The sequence below is a fragment of the Miscanthus floridulus genome, chromosome 19, assembly GCF_019320115.1.
Source record: "Miscanthus floridulus cultivar M001 chromosome 19, ASM1932011v1, whole genome shotgun sequence".
Classification (NCBI taxonomy): Eukaryota; Viridiplantae; Streptophyta; class Magnoliopsida; order Poales; family Poaceae; genus Miscanthus; species Miscanthus floridulus.
In genome coordinates, this window is record NC_089598.1 from 111,242,380 (window position 1) to 111,257,705 (window position 15,326).

At 42.9% G+C, this 15,326-nt stretch overlaps 3 pseudogenes; 2 read left to right on the forward strand and 1 right to left on the reverse strand.

Moving 5' to 3' along the window:
* The first annotated feature begins 568 nt into the window (after nt 1-568).
* Nucleotides 569-1,188, forward strand: LOC136526623 (uncharacterized; annotated as a pseudogene).
* Nucleotides 1,189-9,134: 7,946 nt separating this feature from the next.
* On the reverse strand, nt 9,135-11,598 carry LOC136526624 (uncharacterized; annotated as a pseudogene).
* LOC136527443 (uncharacterized) lies at nt 11,405-13,333 on the forward strand (annotated as a pseudogene).
* The last annotated feature ends 1,993 nt before the right edge of the window (nt 13,334-15,326 follow it).

Below are 15,326 nucleotides of genomic sequence, written 5' to 3' on the forward strand. Positions count from 1 at the left end.
CTGTAATATGAATGCTGTATGTTTCAGCAAGGGAAAATGGACTGACTGAAATTCTGTTGCTTTTCGCTTGCTGCTATTATGTTAGGCAAATCTCAGCGAGCTGCCTCCGAGCCCATTGGAGGTTGCAGCGGGCCACAGTTCCCGCCATTTCTTCAGCGATTTGCACTTCGCCTTGTCAGGTAATGAATGTACACACACACACACACACACACACACACACACATATATATATATATATATATATATATATATATATATATATATATATATATATATATATATATATATATATATATATATATATATATATATGTAGCAAGAAAACCACAAGCAATCCTCTGATTAATTAGTTTCTGTTTTTTAACATGATATAGTCTCCTATATGCAGAGCTGAGTCCAAAATTCCTGTCAGAATTCGAGGCACCTGCCACTGCCAGTGAATCATCATTCAGGACAGACATCACCGACGTCGAAGCAGCGTGCAGCCGAGACAAGGCCTACATAACAGAGGTTCTCATCGCCGCCGGCTTATACGACGACGACGACGGCCAATGCTAGGGTGGACTCGATGGCGAGGCCGATGCCCATCTGCGACGACGTCTTCGAGGACATGTACTACTACCGCGGCGACTACATCGTCGGCGGCGGCAGGTACGATGGAACTGCCGGAGGAACAACTGCGGCAACGGATCACAGGATGCTGTTCGACCTTGCCAACGAGGCGTTGCAGAGCCTGGTGGTAGAGAGCTCGAGAGGTGGTTCGTCGTCGCTGCGTCAATGGGTCGTTGACAGCACGGGGGTGGCGCGAGGGAAGAAGCTCGTAGATGAAGTGTGGCAGCAGGTCAGTGCGTGATCTCGCCATCTCGGTTGTTGAAACCTACATGCAGGAACATATTCTAACTTTATACAAGAAAAAAATGGCAGCAGCTTTGTTAATTTGTTTCGAATGACTTTAGGTGCAAGCTCTGAGGAATAATCCACAGGCGCAGGAAATGCAGACGATAGATGGCATGGCGGCGTATGAGGTCCGGAGATCCGTGTGGGCGGAGGTGCTGTATGAAGACGTTTATGTTGCTGGGAGGAAGATTGAGCGTGCCATCTTCGATGAACTGATCGAAGACCTTGTTGCATGCGCTGGAGGTTTTCATATGTACGATTGTACTTGTAGAAGTCTTTAACATACTTTAGGAATGTTAATTTATTTTCAGTAATAACATATATTAGTATTTACACGTACATTTGAGAGATATTTTTGTTTTATTTTTTTATAATCACTGAGGTAGATACAAATATAAAAGTAATACTTCATAGTTCATATTATCTTTTGTAACAATGATATATATGGGGTGGGCTGAAGACAAACTTAGGAGGTTACTTTGTATTATCTTTTATAATGATAAAGATGAGCAATTTATAAAATCATTAGGGGTACTTTAAATTATCTTTCATGATGCTAAATGCGGGTAATTTAGATACGAAGTTAGAGTGCTATTTTAAATTATCTTTTACAATGAAAAAGATGGGTAACTTAGATGCAATGTTATGAGGTTATTTTTGAATTATGGTTCATAATTACAAAAAGTGTGTAATTTAGATGCACATTTAAGCAGTTATTTTGAATTATCTTTCATAATGGCATATGTAGGTAATTTATATATAATTTTAGGGGTTATTTTGAATTATCTTCCGTAATGGCATAGATGGATAATTTAGATGTAAAATTAAGGGGCTACTTTATGTATTTTTCGTAATGGCAATTATCGACCAGGATGATTTGAGTCTACAAAATTAAAGGCTTGATATTTCTGATTATTGTGAGAATTTATAGGATTTATCTTTTTTTCCTAGCGCGTTTGGTAGGAATTAACATGGTGCCCTGTTCTGCGGCACTACTTCAGCAGCAATACTTTTTAGTGAATAAACAGTGTTTTCCTTTCACCACAAATCAGCATAAGCATCGATATAGGAGGAGTTTCGAGAAACCTATATTGTTTGAATTTCAGCTAATAAGAGTTGGTCATCTACCTTAGTTAAGGCTGAGTTAAGTGGAAATGAGAGGAAAGAAGTGTACATACATACATATATATATATATATATATATATATATATATATATATATATATATATATATATATATATATATATATATATCACAGTAGTAAACAAGCAAGAGCCTGCAGATACATACACACACAGAACATCTCGTTGCTAGCTGCACACGTAGGAGGAGAAGGTTAATTAGATGATGAAATATTATTATGCTCATCAATCATCATCCTTCAAACAGCTCCTGCAACATGTCCTCCAGCTCCTGAGGGGTGATTCTCGGCGTGGTCACGTTCTTATCCTCCAAGAATTTCTTCAAGCCTGAAGTGACCTTATTGGTGATAGCTTTCCGCAGCCTTCCCCTGAGCTCAGGGTCTGGAACCTTCCAGAACCTCTGGGCCCTGTACACTTTGTGGAACTCGAACTCGAACAGAGGCAGTGCGGAGGAGTACCTTCCCCGGCGCAGGGGTCCCGGATCATAGTACAAGAATGAGAGCACCGGGCCCCAGGACACCTGCAGGTAGCTCTGTATGTAGTCGTCGATCTTGCGGTTGAGGACAGCCATGGGGAACGCCATATCGAACATGGGATGGAGCTGCTGCCAGATGAAGTGCGAATTGTTGATCAGGAATAGAATGCCAAGGCTGTCGCATTGGGACTGGAACCACGAGTGGGACATGCTGACGAGCTTCTCTTCCAGACGGGAGAACATCTCCGTCATGAGGCTGGTCAGAGGGGCGACTCCGAGGATCTCAGGCAGGTAGCTACCAAGTTGAGCTGCTTCGTATGCAATGCGACTGAGCAGGACGTAGTTTGTGTCTAGCAGGTTGATGCAGCTGATCACGGACCGGGTGAGCTTGTGAACGTCGGGTGATGCTGAAGCAGAGTCGTCTTTTCCAGTTCCAGTTCCAGTTCCAGTTCCACCCATGAGACCAGTCCTGATCCCATCCATTGTGTCCCAGATGGCCTTGTCCAGTTTACCCAGCTTGGACGACAGGAGGTCACTTATGTCGTCGATTATCCCTGCAGATTCTACATGGTAGAGCGAGAAAAAACTGGGCCAGAACTGGATCTCCTCCGAGGCCGTGGACAGAGCGTCGCGGACATCTACCAGTGCCTGGAGCCTCGTTGCCGCCGCCGTCGTTGTCGCAGGTGATTGCAACGATACAGTCCCCCCATGTTGTTCACTGCTGCAATTGCACCTAGGAATATGAGCAGCAATGGCATCGACAAAGGGGAGCATCTTGAGCAAGGTCGATTGGACGAATCGTGAGAGTTCAGAGAGAACTGCTGCTGCTGCTGGTGGTGGTTCACTCGTTGATTCCGCGTCCTCCTCGTTGCAGCACAATCCGTCCATGTATACGAAGGTGGAGTCTTTAATCTCGCGGAGACCAAGGATCCAACAGCGTGCTGCGAGTGCGAGGCGAGGATGGTCCCCGCACCCGCAGACGCGTCGTCGTCACCGACACCGACACCGAGGCGGAGGACCCAGGCGATGTCCATCTCGGAGAACCACCTCTCCAGTGCACTCCCACCGGCGGCGGCATCACGGAATTCCTCCACCAGTCTCTTGATGTGGCCTAGCTTCTTGGCTCTTGCTTCCGCGTCCAGCTCCAGCGCCGAGAGGATACCGGGCGGATGGAAGCTACAGGACGACGACAGGGGAGAGCACCCGGGCGTGTAGGTGGACGAGAGCGTACCTGAGCAGCTGGAGCAATCGCCGCCGCCGCGGCCGGTGGAGGATCCGCCCCCGACCTCCATGAGCGCACTCCGATCCCTCCGGCCTCCGCCGCAAGTGGACAGACACGCGAGCGAATCGGCCGACGATGAATTGACTTGTTCTTGACTTGAGAGCCCACCGATCGAGCGATTTTACAACTCATCAGGCCGTAAAGAATTATTATTATTATTATTATTATCCTTTCTCATGAAGTTGATGGCACAGCAAACAGCCCTCCAATAAAATAAAATTAATTAACTAAATATATTCCGGTACGCGCAAACAAAGTCAACATTTGTAGCATTTTAGATTCGTACATAATTTGATAGATTAACCTAATTGCTACACGAAATAACAAAAATAAATCCTCAAAAACTTATCGTTTAAACGGTGTAACCGGTTGCAAAAAGCCCTTGTTTCTCTCAAATTAAACCTGATTGTTTATCAGGTGAAACGCACATACATTACCCTAGTTATCCTAAAATTAATGTTACTAACGACAAGCATGCACAGCCGTCTCTGCCCGATTCTTGCTCCATTCTTTCTTAGCAATATGTACTTCTTCCGTTTTAAATTATAAGTCGCTTTGACTTTTTTATATATCCATTTTACTATGCATCTATATATAATAATATGTTTAGATAAATAATAAAATAGATGAATAAAAAAAGTTAAAATAATTTATAATTTGGTCAGGGCATCGATGGACATAGCAGACCTGAAAAGTTGTTATAGCTGCAGTGAGCTCCGCTTTTAGTCCATGAATGTGTTGTTGCCGTTCCCACCGGATATACCAACTCCCAGTGAGAATTGGCTCTGTGAGCTCCGCTTTTAGTCCATGGACCTGTTCTCCTTTTCTGATCAATTCTTTGAGGATTAAAGAACCTGATCGGTGGGAAAGGTGAACCTGGACGTTGATGCATCCTTTGATGAAAGTTGTTATAGCTGCTGCCCACAGCTATGTTCCTCGTCTGGTAGATGCGTCGATGGCAGAGGCGTATGCTTTGAAAGAATAATTGATGCTAGCACAATATATTGGATGTAATCAGCTTATCATCCAATCAGATTGCATAGAGGTTGTTGAAACAATAAAGGACGGAGGTTTTTCGGCAAGTTTAGCACGGCTGAATGCAACATTATTTGGAGTGGATTTTAGGATATAGCCATTGAGTATTATAATAGGGATGCAAATCAGGGCGACACATGAATTGGCAAGAAGAGCTATGCAATCTAAGCAAAATTATACTTGGGATGATGAGAACTAGCTTTATTCTTAATTTTTTTATTAATAAAGTTTGCCGATTTGTCAAAAAAATGACAAGCACGCACAGAGCAAAAACTAATAAATGTTAGAAATTCTCACGGTACCCATAAACATATGATGGAGTAGACTATAATCATTATTATCAATAATATAAACTGCATTATTGGATCTACTTAGTTTCTAAATAATTAACCATAAAATTATTCAATGAAAGATAACTCAAAATATAGCTCTTCTATTCAAAGAACTCAACGACACATAAAGGAGGCGAATTAGGCTACACTAAAAGATTCAAAGCAATAACCTTAGCCTACGGAAATATATCTATTCACCTACTTGCACCGTACATCCTAGACCATCACATTAACCATGTGTTTTTTGCAAAACAAAAAGTTAGGAGAACACTAAAGGAGCATGCTAAGCAAGTTTTATTGTGTTACTATATTGCTATTGTTCTCTTATAAATTATCATTATCTAAAATGGATATAGTGTTACATAAATTTGCTTTAGAACACGTATTGTTGTCTTAGCCTCTCATCTGAAATGCCCTTTCGACCTCTACAGGACCTATATGGTTGGAATCTGCCGGCCGGCTACAGTACAAGCGCTCAACTGCAATATTCCAAATCGGTTCCCTAGTTGCATCATCATTGAGCAGGCAAAAGAAATGTTGAATTGTTTTCAAGACTTCAAAGTCACAAAATGTCACAGGAGTGCTAATGGAGTGGCTCATGTTTTAGGGCAATTTAGGAGGAGAGTGTTTTCTTCTTGTTTTATGTTTGAAGGTGTCCCGACCTGCGCGTTGGCAGCCTTGGACTATGATTGTAATCACGCTCATGGTTAAAATATAAGCTCTTTAACTAAGTTCTTTGTCATGTATAACTTAGTCATAGATTTTATTTAGGTTTATGCTTCTTGTATAAGCTCTTTAACTAAGCTATACATGATCCAATGAGTATGAAATTTTTACTACAGTTCAATCATACAATAATTAGCTCATCATAAAAATTTCATAACAATTGGACCATAGAAACTGCAACTCTAAATTATTTCAATTAATTACAAAAAAGCATAGATCTAAAACCATAGCAAAAACTTTGTACTAAAACATACCATATTATATGTTCACTGTGTAGATCTACTCATATGGAGTCCAACAAAATTGAATTTTTCATTTTATGATTTTTCTGTGATTTAGTATGATTTTTCAAAGATTCAGCCAAAATAAAAAAAAAAGACAAAACCGACTTTAAAACTGCTTATAACAGGGCCAGGGAGATAAGATGAACGGTTTAAAAAGTTGAGGGAGGTGTTTTGTCTGGTTTGGAGTTTTGGGAAGAAAAGCGGACTTTCGCGAAAGTTGAGGGAGGTAACGTGGACTTTTTCCTACAAAAACACTATTCAATCTCACACTTTGAACACATTTCCTTTCCTCAATCTTGAATAGTTAATCAAGGCAGGTTTGTGTTTCTCAAAAAAAAAAATCCTTTGCTCAAAAAAAAACTTCGAACGCATTTCCCCTTAAACTGTTAATTAATTTTGGAGAAAGGTCCATTATACCTCCTTGATTGACTGTAGTGGTCTAATTTTACTTCTCAAACTCTAAAAACAAACACCTTATCTCCTGGACTCTTAAAACTGTTCATGGTTTAAAGTGGTTCCAAAGGTGGTTTTGTACCTTTTTTAGTTATTTTTTTTATAAATATTTGGTAAGATTTTAAATCACATAAAATGACTCTAAGTTTTTTAAGTTCCAAAGAAAAGTCCTAGAGATAAATTGGGATATGACAAATCCAAATAAATATTTAAAGCGTATGAGAGTGTCTTTCGAAGCTTTAAAAAAATAGATTTAGCTCGAGGAAAATAAGAAAATTATCTAGAATATGCTAGAAAGTGTACAAAACGTTATAATTGATGTATAAACATGTTTTAAAAAATTACATGGGAAAGAATGAGGCGCAACTAGCATGAATGCTACTTTAATGCTGAATGCATTCATGCTATGCATTCTTGCTAGTTGCGTTGCTTTTGTTGCAAAAGGTTTTCAAAACGATTTTAGACATCAACTAGAATGTTTTGGATATTTTGTTTCTATTTTTCTGTAATTAAATCCTTTTTCAAGTGTTTAGAAATATTTTCCATAAGGTCTAAATATTTTATTTGGATTTTTTGTATCCCAATATATGTCTATATTTTTTCTCGAAAATTTTAGAAGTTCATGGACATTTTCTATGGTTAAAAATCCTTATCAGGTTTTTTAAAAGAACTAATAAAAGGACAAAATCGCCTTCAAAACAAAGCGGAGATATAATTTAAATAGTTTTTAGAGTTTAGAGAAGTAAGTGTCTGGTTTTCAAGTTGGAGGAGAAAAATAGGACTACGAAGATATTTCATGGAAGTATAATAAACTTTTTTCGATTAATTTTTAATCCGACAGTTTGGTTTCTCGGTTACACCTAGCGAAAGCAAATGATCGGTAACTAACACCTTTATTGCATGCTTTTTAAGTAAAACTTTGTGACATCTATATTATCTTCACTCTGTTCGCTTGTTGGTTTCAGCCAGTCCAAATCAGCTAGCCAACAGTGTTTTTCTCTCACAACAAACCAGCACCAGCCAGTCTAAACCAGCCCAGAAACGAACCAGCGAACAGGCCGCTTATCTGATACACTCATGCTCTGATGCGGGGCTAGGATCTCTGCAAGTACTAATTCTTTCGACATATATAGGGGTAGGGCTCCCCACGAGGGTTGTGGATGGAGAGCCATTCCCTAATGAGAAATTTCTCCACGTGCCGCTGTATGGGGAAGAAATAATTGTTCGATTGCACAACACATAGTAGCAAGCACATTCATGCGTAGTGTTTAGTTGGCGATTTTTTTTTGGGAAATAGTACTGTGGCACTTTTGTTGTTATTTGATAATTAGTGTCCAATCATAGTCTAATTAGGCTTAAAAGATTCGTCTCGTGAATTTCGCCTAAACTATGTAATTAGTTTTATTTTTTATTTATATTTAATGTTTTATGCATGCGTCCAAAGATTCAATGTGACGGGGAATCTTGAAAAATTTTGCAAAATTTTGGGAACTAAACAGACACTTACATGAAATGCTGAGAAACAATAAGTATGACCTCGCCATAAGCTAGAAGGGATATATATTGTTATGCCTCTGAAAAACAACCCTGGTTTGAGGCTCTGTAACTATGTAGAGCTTAAGATCATGTGACTCAGATACATATAGCCTACAGGTGGTAGCTCTATCAAGAGTTCCTTACAAATTCTACATTACGACGTAGCGGCATTCTCTCTAAGAAGAGATTCGAGCATAAGTAGCCATACGATAAATAAAAATATTCACGAGCATAAGTAGCCATATGACAAATAATATATTTGCGAGTATAAATATAAATAGCCATAGTACCACCCCTACTATCATAATTAAAACATCAAAATATGAGTGGCACAAATAAAACAACATTATGTGTGTTAAATTGCTGGAAACCGAGTGACAAAAAAGTGGATCTTTTCCTTGTATATATTCTCCTTTGATGTTTGGGATAACATTTTTATCAAGCTTTGATGATTGGGAGAATTATGTATTTGGCACTGAAACAAATCCGTCTTCCACATTTGGCACTAAAAAATTTAAACTTTCTTATTTGGCACAAAGTTGAAATTTCCTTCCCTAGATAGCACTGCCGTCCATTTGGGCTAGTAACGGCGTCAAGTGGCTGGTAAAATGACATGAATGCCCTTCTTTGTAGCAGAAATACATGATGCCAAATAGGAAAATAATAGATGGACATGTTGTCAAATAAGAAAATTATAAATATCACAAATATATTGTGAACTAAAACATGGGATTTTGATAATCGAAGTCTGCAAATAAATAAATAATAAATTTCAAATTCTAAGGCAAGAGCAGCATGGGATTTTGATAATCGAAGCCCTGTCAAATGCAGCATATTACACCTTGATTTTTCAAAACCCACAAAACGAATAGTATGGTTGGCCCAGTTGCTATTGTTACCTATATGCCATCTCCATTGGATACCGGAAACCCGATTTCTCTCAGAGTGAAGCATACACAGCGAGATCATCCTCAGTGAACCACTCTGGAAGAGGTGTTGACAAGTCCGCAAGGTCCATAATCTCTTGGTCTTCTTTTGCTATTGGGATCTCGCTCCTAGAGAAGAGCACGTAGATGGTCTGAACAACTCTCTTGACATCATACCGGCCAAAATCAGCCTCCGCTCTTCCCGGTTAACAAGCTTCCCCTGTCATTGTTTTCGGCCACTGTACTCAATTTGGCAATGGGGATTATATATATTTTTAGATTAGAGAACAACCCGCCAGCGCAAAATGTAGAAGCCTTCTGGCAAGCTGGTATAGGATGAGCCACCGTTAAGGAAGGGGACCCCCAAACACATAACACCACATGTGCAGCTAGGGTGACGTAGAGCAAACTCATAGGCTGGCATGGCTCCGAAATCCTTCACCACAAGGAAAGCCTGTCAAGATTCACAAGGTAAGATTATTTTTTGAAGAAATTTTACTATGATTGGAAATTATTTAATTCAACTGAACTAATGACTTAGTAGCACAAGTTGGGCAGATAACCAAAATAGGCAAAGCTTAGTCTGATGGACAATAGAACTGCCAAGAAGGTTTCTCTAAGAAATACACAGGAATTCTATCCTTTTTTTTCCTTCAAATTTCCACCTTATTCTGAATAAAAATAAACTGCCAAGCGGTTGGATTCAAAATGTTGGTCTTATTTGTTTCTTCTATCTAAATATACACTAAGTATGTTTTCCCAACAAATCATATCGTCGCATGAGATGGAAAACAGTGGTGAACGAATTCTACGTGCCCTTAGAATTGCACAAACTTAACAGCAATTTTCCTTAAGAACTACTTCATCCATAGTATTTTAAAAAAAATCCTAGCATATCGTTTGAGATGTACATTCCAAATCCTTCAAAACATATAGCCATGTCGGAACATTCTTACATGGTTCCTGTCCACCCATCGTGCCAATCGCAGTATCATATCAGATAAGCTAACAGTGACAAATCGCACCAAAGTACTGAACCAACAACTACCAAGAAAAAAAAAATCCCCAATCAAGACCAAACCCAAGAACTTAGGGTAGTCCCAATGGAAAAAACTGATGCGGTTTACATAGCATAAGAAATCATCTATATAAACTACCTTCCACAGTGGAGGTGTCTTTGTGTAATAATTATTTTCTCTTTCTCTCTTCCAACTCTATCTTCTTCCTCCAATGGGAGTGTGGCACGAGCCCCCTGAAAACTGGTGGTTTCTCCCCAATGGCGATTTCATGGTTTCTTGGTGCATTGGGTCAAGAGAAGACCTAATTTCTTCATGAGGAAACAATTTCTAGGATTTTTGCTCTCTTTCTTCATTAATTATGTTACCATGTCAGCATTTTTGCTACGTGGCAAGTCATTTAATGAGGATAGAAACCATCATCAATACACCATTGGGACTGCCCTTACCACAGCGATTCTAAAAAAAAGCAGTATTACCTTGGGAATGGAGAGAGCATCGAGGATTGCGAGGAGATCCTCCACCAGGTCTTCGTAGGACGCCGCCTCCGGCTCCGGCGGCTGGTCCGAGAGCCCGTACCCTCGCCAGTCCGGCGCGGAACCCGGCAGCGGCCACGGCCAGCATTTGGTGGCGCCACGAGTACCATATCTCCGGGAACTCGTCCAGGAACACCACCGTGCCCAGCGCCAGGAGCCGCCGCCACGCTGCTGGCTGCCCGAAGGGGCCGCGCCGCCTCCGCCACGCCGCGGGCTGGCCGGTGCGTCGGCCCCGCCGCCGCCCCCGCGCCACGGCCTAGCTCCGCCGGGTGAGGTCGCTCTACCAGAGGGCAGGCGCAGCTGGTGCTGGGCGCCGCCGGCCGCAACATCCTCTGCTCCATCATCCTCTGCTCCTCCTTCCACCAATCTTCCATCAATCTAGGGTTTGGTTTTTTTTCTTCGGGGAAGAAGGTCACGCTAAGAAAAAATTGGCACGGTTAAAATAGTTAACTAACGAATGAATGGATGAAATTTTAACTCAGTCTCAGATAAGAAAGTTTAAATTTTTAAATACCGAATACGAAAGACTGATTTGTTTTAGTGCCAAATATATAATTCTCTCTTGATGATTACCACACAAAGGGTTGCACAACATTTGGTTTGAGAACCTGACAATCATATGCGTAGATTTTATTGCAAATACATCGTGATCCCATAGGTTGTTTTATATAGAGAGAGAGAGAGAAATTAGCGACAGTCGTGTTAAAAAATTCGGAGGCATCTTAGGATTAGCCGGTTACATAAGATATATAGGAGTGGTAAGTATAAAACTGTGGCTGTGACCTGTGAAGCCTCCTTCCCCTGTGTCCTGTCTACGCCGGCCTCCTCTTGTTCTCACCACATAAATCCAGCCCAATTCCGCACCGATCTCTGCCCAGCACGCGCCTCCAAGGTAGGGTTTCTCTTCCCCCTCACTTCTGCTCCGCCTCCGCGCGGAATTCAGACGCAGATTTCCATGTCCCCGATGCTAAAGGAGCCATTTTTATCCGCGTGCCCGTGCTAGGACCTCGCCTCTCTTGCCAGCCGGTTCGGGGATGGACGCACGGATTTAGCTGATCCAGCCGCTGGTCGCGCTCGATCTCGCGGCGCCCCGCCCCGGCCCCCCGGCTCCGCGAGATGATCTGAGCCCCGCGATCTGGAGCAGAAATGGAGCCGCCGCCGTCGGATCTGAACACCCACCTGCCGCCGCGGAAGCGGCTGCTCGCCGGGCTCAGGACGGCGGTGGCCACCGCCGGCGACGCCGCCGCCGAGCCGCTCCCGTCCCCGCCCGCCTCCGCGGGCGATCTCGCCGCCCGACTTCCGCGAGATGGCGCTCGCCGCCAACGCGTCGGCGTCCTCGCCCGAGGAGATGATCGAGGCGGCCAGGGCGGCCGCGCAGGTCCGCTGCGGACGCCGCCGTGGCCGCGCGCGCCGTGGCCGCGGAGAAGGCCGCCGTCGCCGCCAAGGCTAGGGCCGCCGCGCGGGCTGCCATGGAGTTCCTCGATTCCTTCTCTTCCAGGGGAGCCGGCGCGTCCAGGAACGGCGGCCTCCAGTTCAAGGTCAAGTCCAGGAAGAAGCATGTGCAGGTCAAGATGCTGTACAGGCCCAATGGAACCCTAGGGCCAGGGGAGGCTCCCAAGCCTAGGAGGCGCAAGCAGTCGGATGAAGAGGTCGCGCGCAATTTACACCGTGTCATGAATAGCTCGCCGAGGATCTCTCACACTGGACCGCCCAAGAGGCCTCGCACCATCACTGCTGGTGATGCCAAAGATGGAGTTGTTGCCCCTGGTGGAGGTAACGGCGAGGGTGGCGCTGATGCTTGTAATGGTTCTTCAATTCATGTGCCAATCGAGGCTGGCAGTGGGTTGGCTAATGGATGCTCTGAGGGGAAATCTAGTGAGAGAACTGTTCCATTGCTCAATCATGAGGGTCCTGTTGTTGACGGTGAAAACTCATCCAGACACGCCGCAAAGAGTAGCGGCGACATTGCTGAGAATGGAGTTTGGGTTGGAAACTTAAGTGCCGGTCAGAAAGTAAAGATCAAGAGAAAGGAGCTGCTTCTGAATCAAAATAGTGGTAGTAAAGAAACAGAAGAACCCAAAGAATCAGAACAGCCCAGAGAAACAGAACCCTTTGTACATTCTATTGCGCTTGATGAATCAAAGTCAAACTCAAATGGAAAAGGAAGATCAAAGCCAAATGGGAATGGAGCAGAAAAGCTTGCAGGCCCTGCAGATACAAAGGTCCCAGGCGACGGCGTGACGCCGATGAAGATAACATCCGTATGGAAGTTCAAGAAGCTAAAGACATCTCACTGTTCTTCCGACAGCAAGGTGTTGCACAAGGTTTGCCCGCCGCCTCCTGCGGCGGCTGAAACCTCTGCTTCGGTGAAAGCTGATTAGCGAGGCACCATAGCGTATAGTTCGGCAGATGCTTGTCTTAGCTATGCTTGTTGTGAGATTTTTGTATGTTGAAGTGGCTATTCAGACGAGGGGAGGGAGAGGAGGTAAATCTCTCTTGGTAGATCTCACCTTTGCTTTGATTTTTTATACAAATGTGCTTGTTTTATGGTATATAGATTATTGGGTATTTCTACTGTATTGTTTCCGTCCGTGCTTCCATTTGATGTCACTAGTGATAGGGAGTGTGGCATAATCATGTAGATGTACCTGTTATGCATACATCGTATTAATAAATGGCACCGTGTAACCAATGCTCTGAGATACTAATTTTTTACCTGTGTTTCTTGCCTTGGAGTAAATGATGTCCTTTACGCTATCATGGTGCAAATCTGTGTTAAATAGTGAGGGGATTATGACAACAGGTAAGAAGCCCTATTTGCTTGTAACTACTATTGGAGGTAATTGCTCTTTTATGTCTGAGCTTAGAAGAAATTGTTATATAAGGAATGTAATTAATAAGACCGAACATGACTGATGTGTGAGCCTCTGTTTTCGCTGCTTCTGAGTAGATCCTAATTCCAGCATATGATGTTAGCATGCTTCCGATTTGGTTAAACTCTTGCCCTCTTTTGTCTAATGATAATTCCATGTAAAGGTAGTTGTACTATTGACCACTTTTCTAATTTTGGCCATTAGTTCACCAAATTTACGCCCTGTGATGGGCAAACATCCAGATACTTTGTATGGTGTTACTTTCCAGATCCTTTTTAATATGAGAACTCACCATGCATGGGTGGTTGAGCATGGAAGGCCATTGGCATTGCAAGATGTCAAAATTCTATTCCTTTTCACATGGGTGCCTGCATGTTTGTATGACCCCGCGAGATGACATTTATGGGTAGCATGAGAAGTGGTCAAGTGTTTTGATCTCGGTGGACACCAAGCATAACCTTCCATTACTGTCTATGTTGCTGCCAGCACAAGATTACTGCTGAAGAAGACATCATGCTTTGCGTTGTAGCAGCGTTAGGGAATGTTGCAGTAGCTAGTACCAGTATACTCTGATGAGTGTGCTATAGTACGTATACATAATACATGTGGATGCACCTGGGCAACATTGGCTTGTGATATCCTGGGTGGTGGTGGTGACAGGAAATTATGGAGCATCATGGGTACTGTTGCTGGTATGGCAAGTGGAGTAGTGGTGGTGGCCACTGGTGCAGCTAGATTCTTCTCAGCTGGTTGTGCAATAGTGCATCAAGTGGACAGGCATAGGAGCAGACGTTGCACAGATGATGCATACTCCTAAAAAATGGCATTCTAGTGTTGTCCACAAAATGACAAATTATCTTATGTTTGACCAAGTATTAGGCTGTTGGATTGATTGGATTGCTGGCTGTGGCTGGGTTCGCTTGCAGCTAGAGCATGAACTGCCAGTGGCTGGGTTCTATGCTTCTGTTAGGCTGAGTGAGTGAGTGACTGACTGGCCGGCTTGTCGAATCCGAGTTTCAGCCATGGCAGCAGTTGCTGCCACCGCTGTCAGGCGTGGCCGGTTGAGTTGAGCCGCTCGTAGTCGTAGGTTGTTGGGTTTGAAAGGAAGGCAGAGGAGGCCTTGCTCGTGCTACTCTGATCATCCTGCAGCAAAGCAAAGCAGCAAGTGGCATTATGATTGAGGTGAGTTGAGTGCTCAGCTGATTCATTTCAGAATTCCAGATCCCATCTGGTTCTGGTGGCTTAGTCAGTCACTCTAACCATTTTGCTTGCACTGCCTTTGTAAATTGTTGTTGTTGGTATCTACTAGTGAATGCCGCGCGCCTTCGCGCGCGCCGGTAAGAGAATAAGCTGAGGTTTTTCAATGTAGAGTTCTCATGCTGTATATGATTTACTGTTGTACATATTTGCGGCGATGTGATAAGTTGGAACTTGCAGGATGCTTACATTACATGTAAAAGTTGTGGTAAAACACATACGTTAGATGGTTACATTCTACAAAGCTGGGAATGTCTTAACTGTACAATTCTAGGTTGCATATGTTAGGCAACGATATATGTAGTGGTACTGTTGTGCACATGAGCATGCATATTATATATAATAAATAAGCATTAGGTAGCAACTGTGCAGATGCTGATGCCGATCTTGTTATCTGGCAGTATCTTGTTCTGTTCGAAGCATCTGTATGCATCTAGATGTGTGAGTTATGTGGTATATAAAGTATATGATAAAGTTGGCAAATGGTGAGGGACAATCGATGTACCTGATTCTTGGTAGCGGCACATGCACTCGGTGTGGTGACTGCATCCAGAT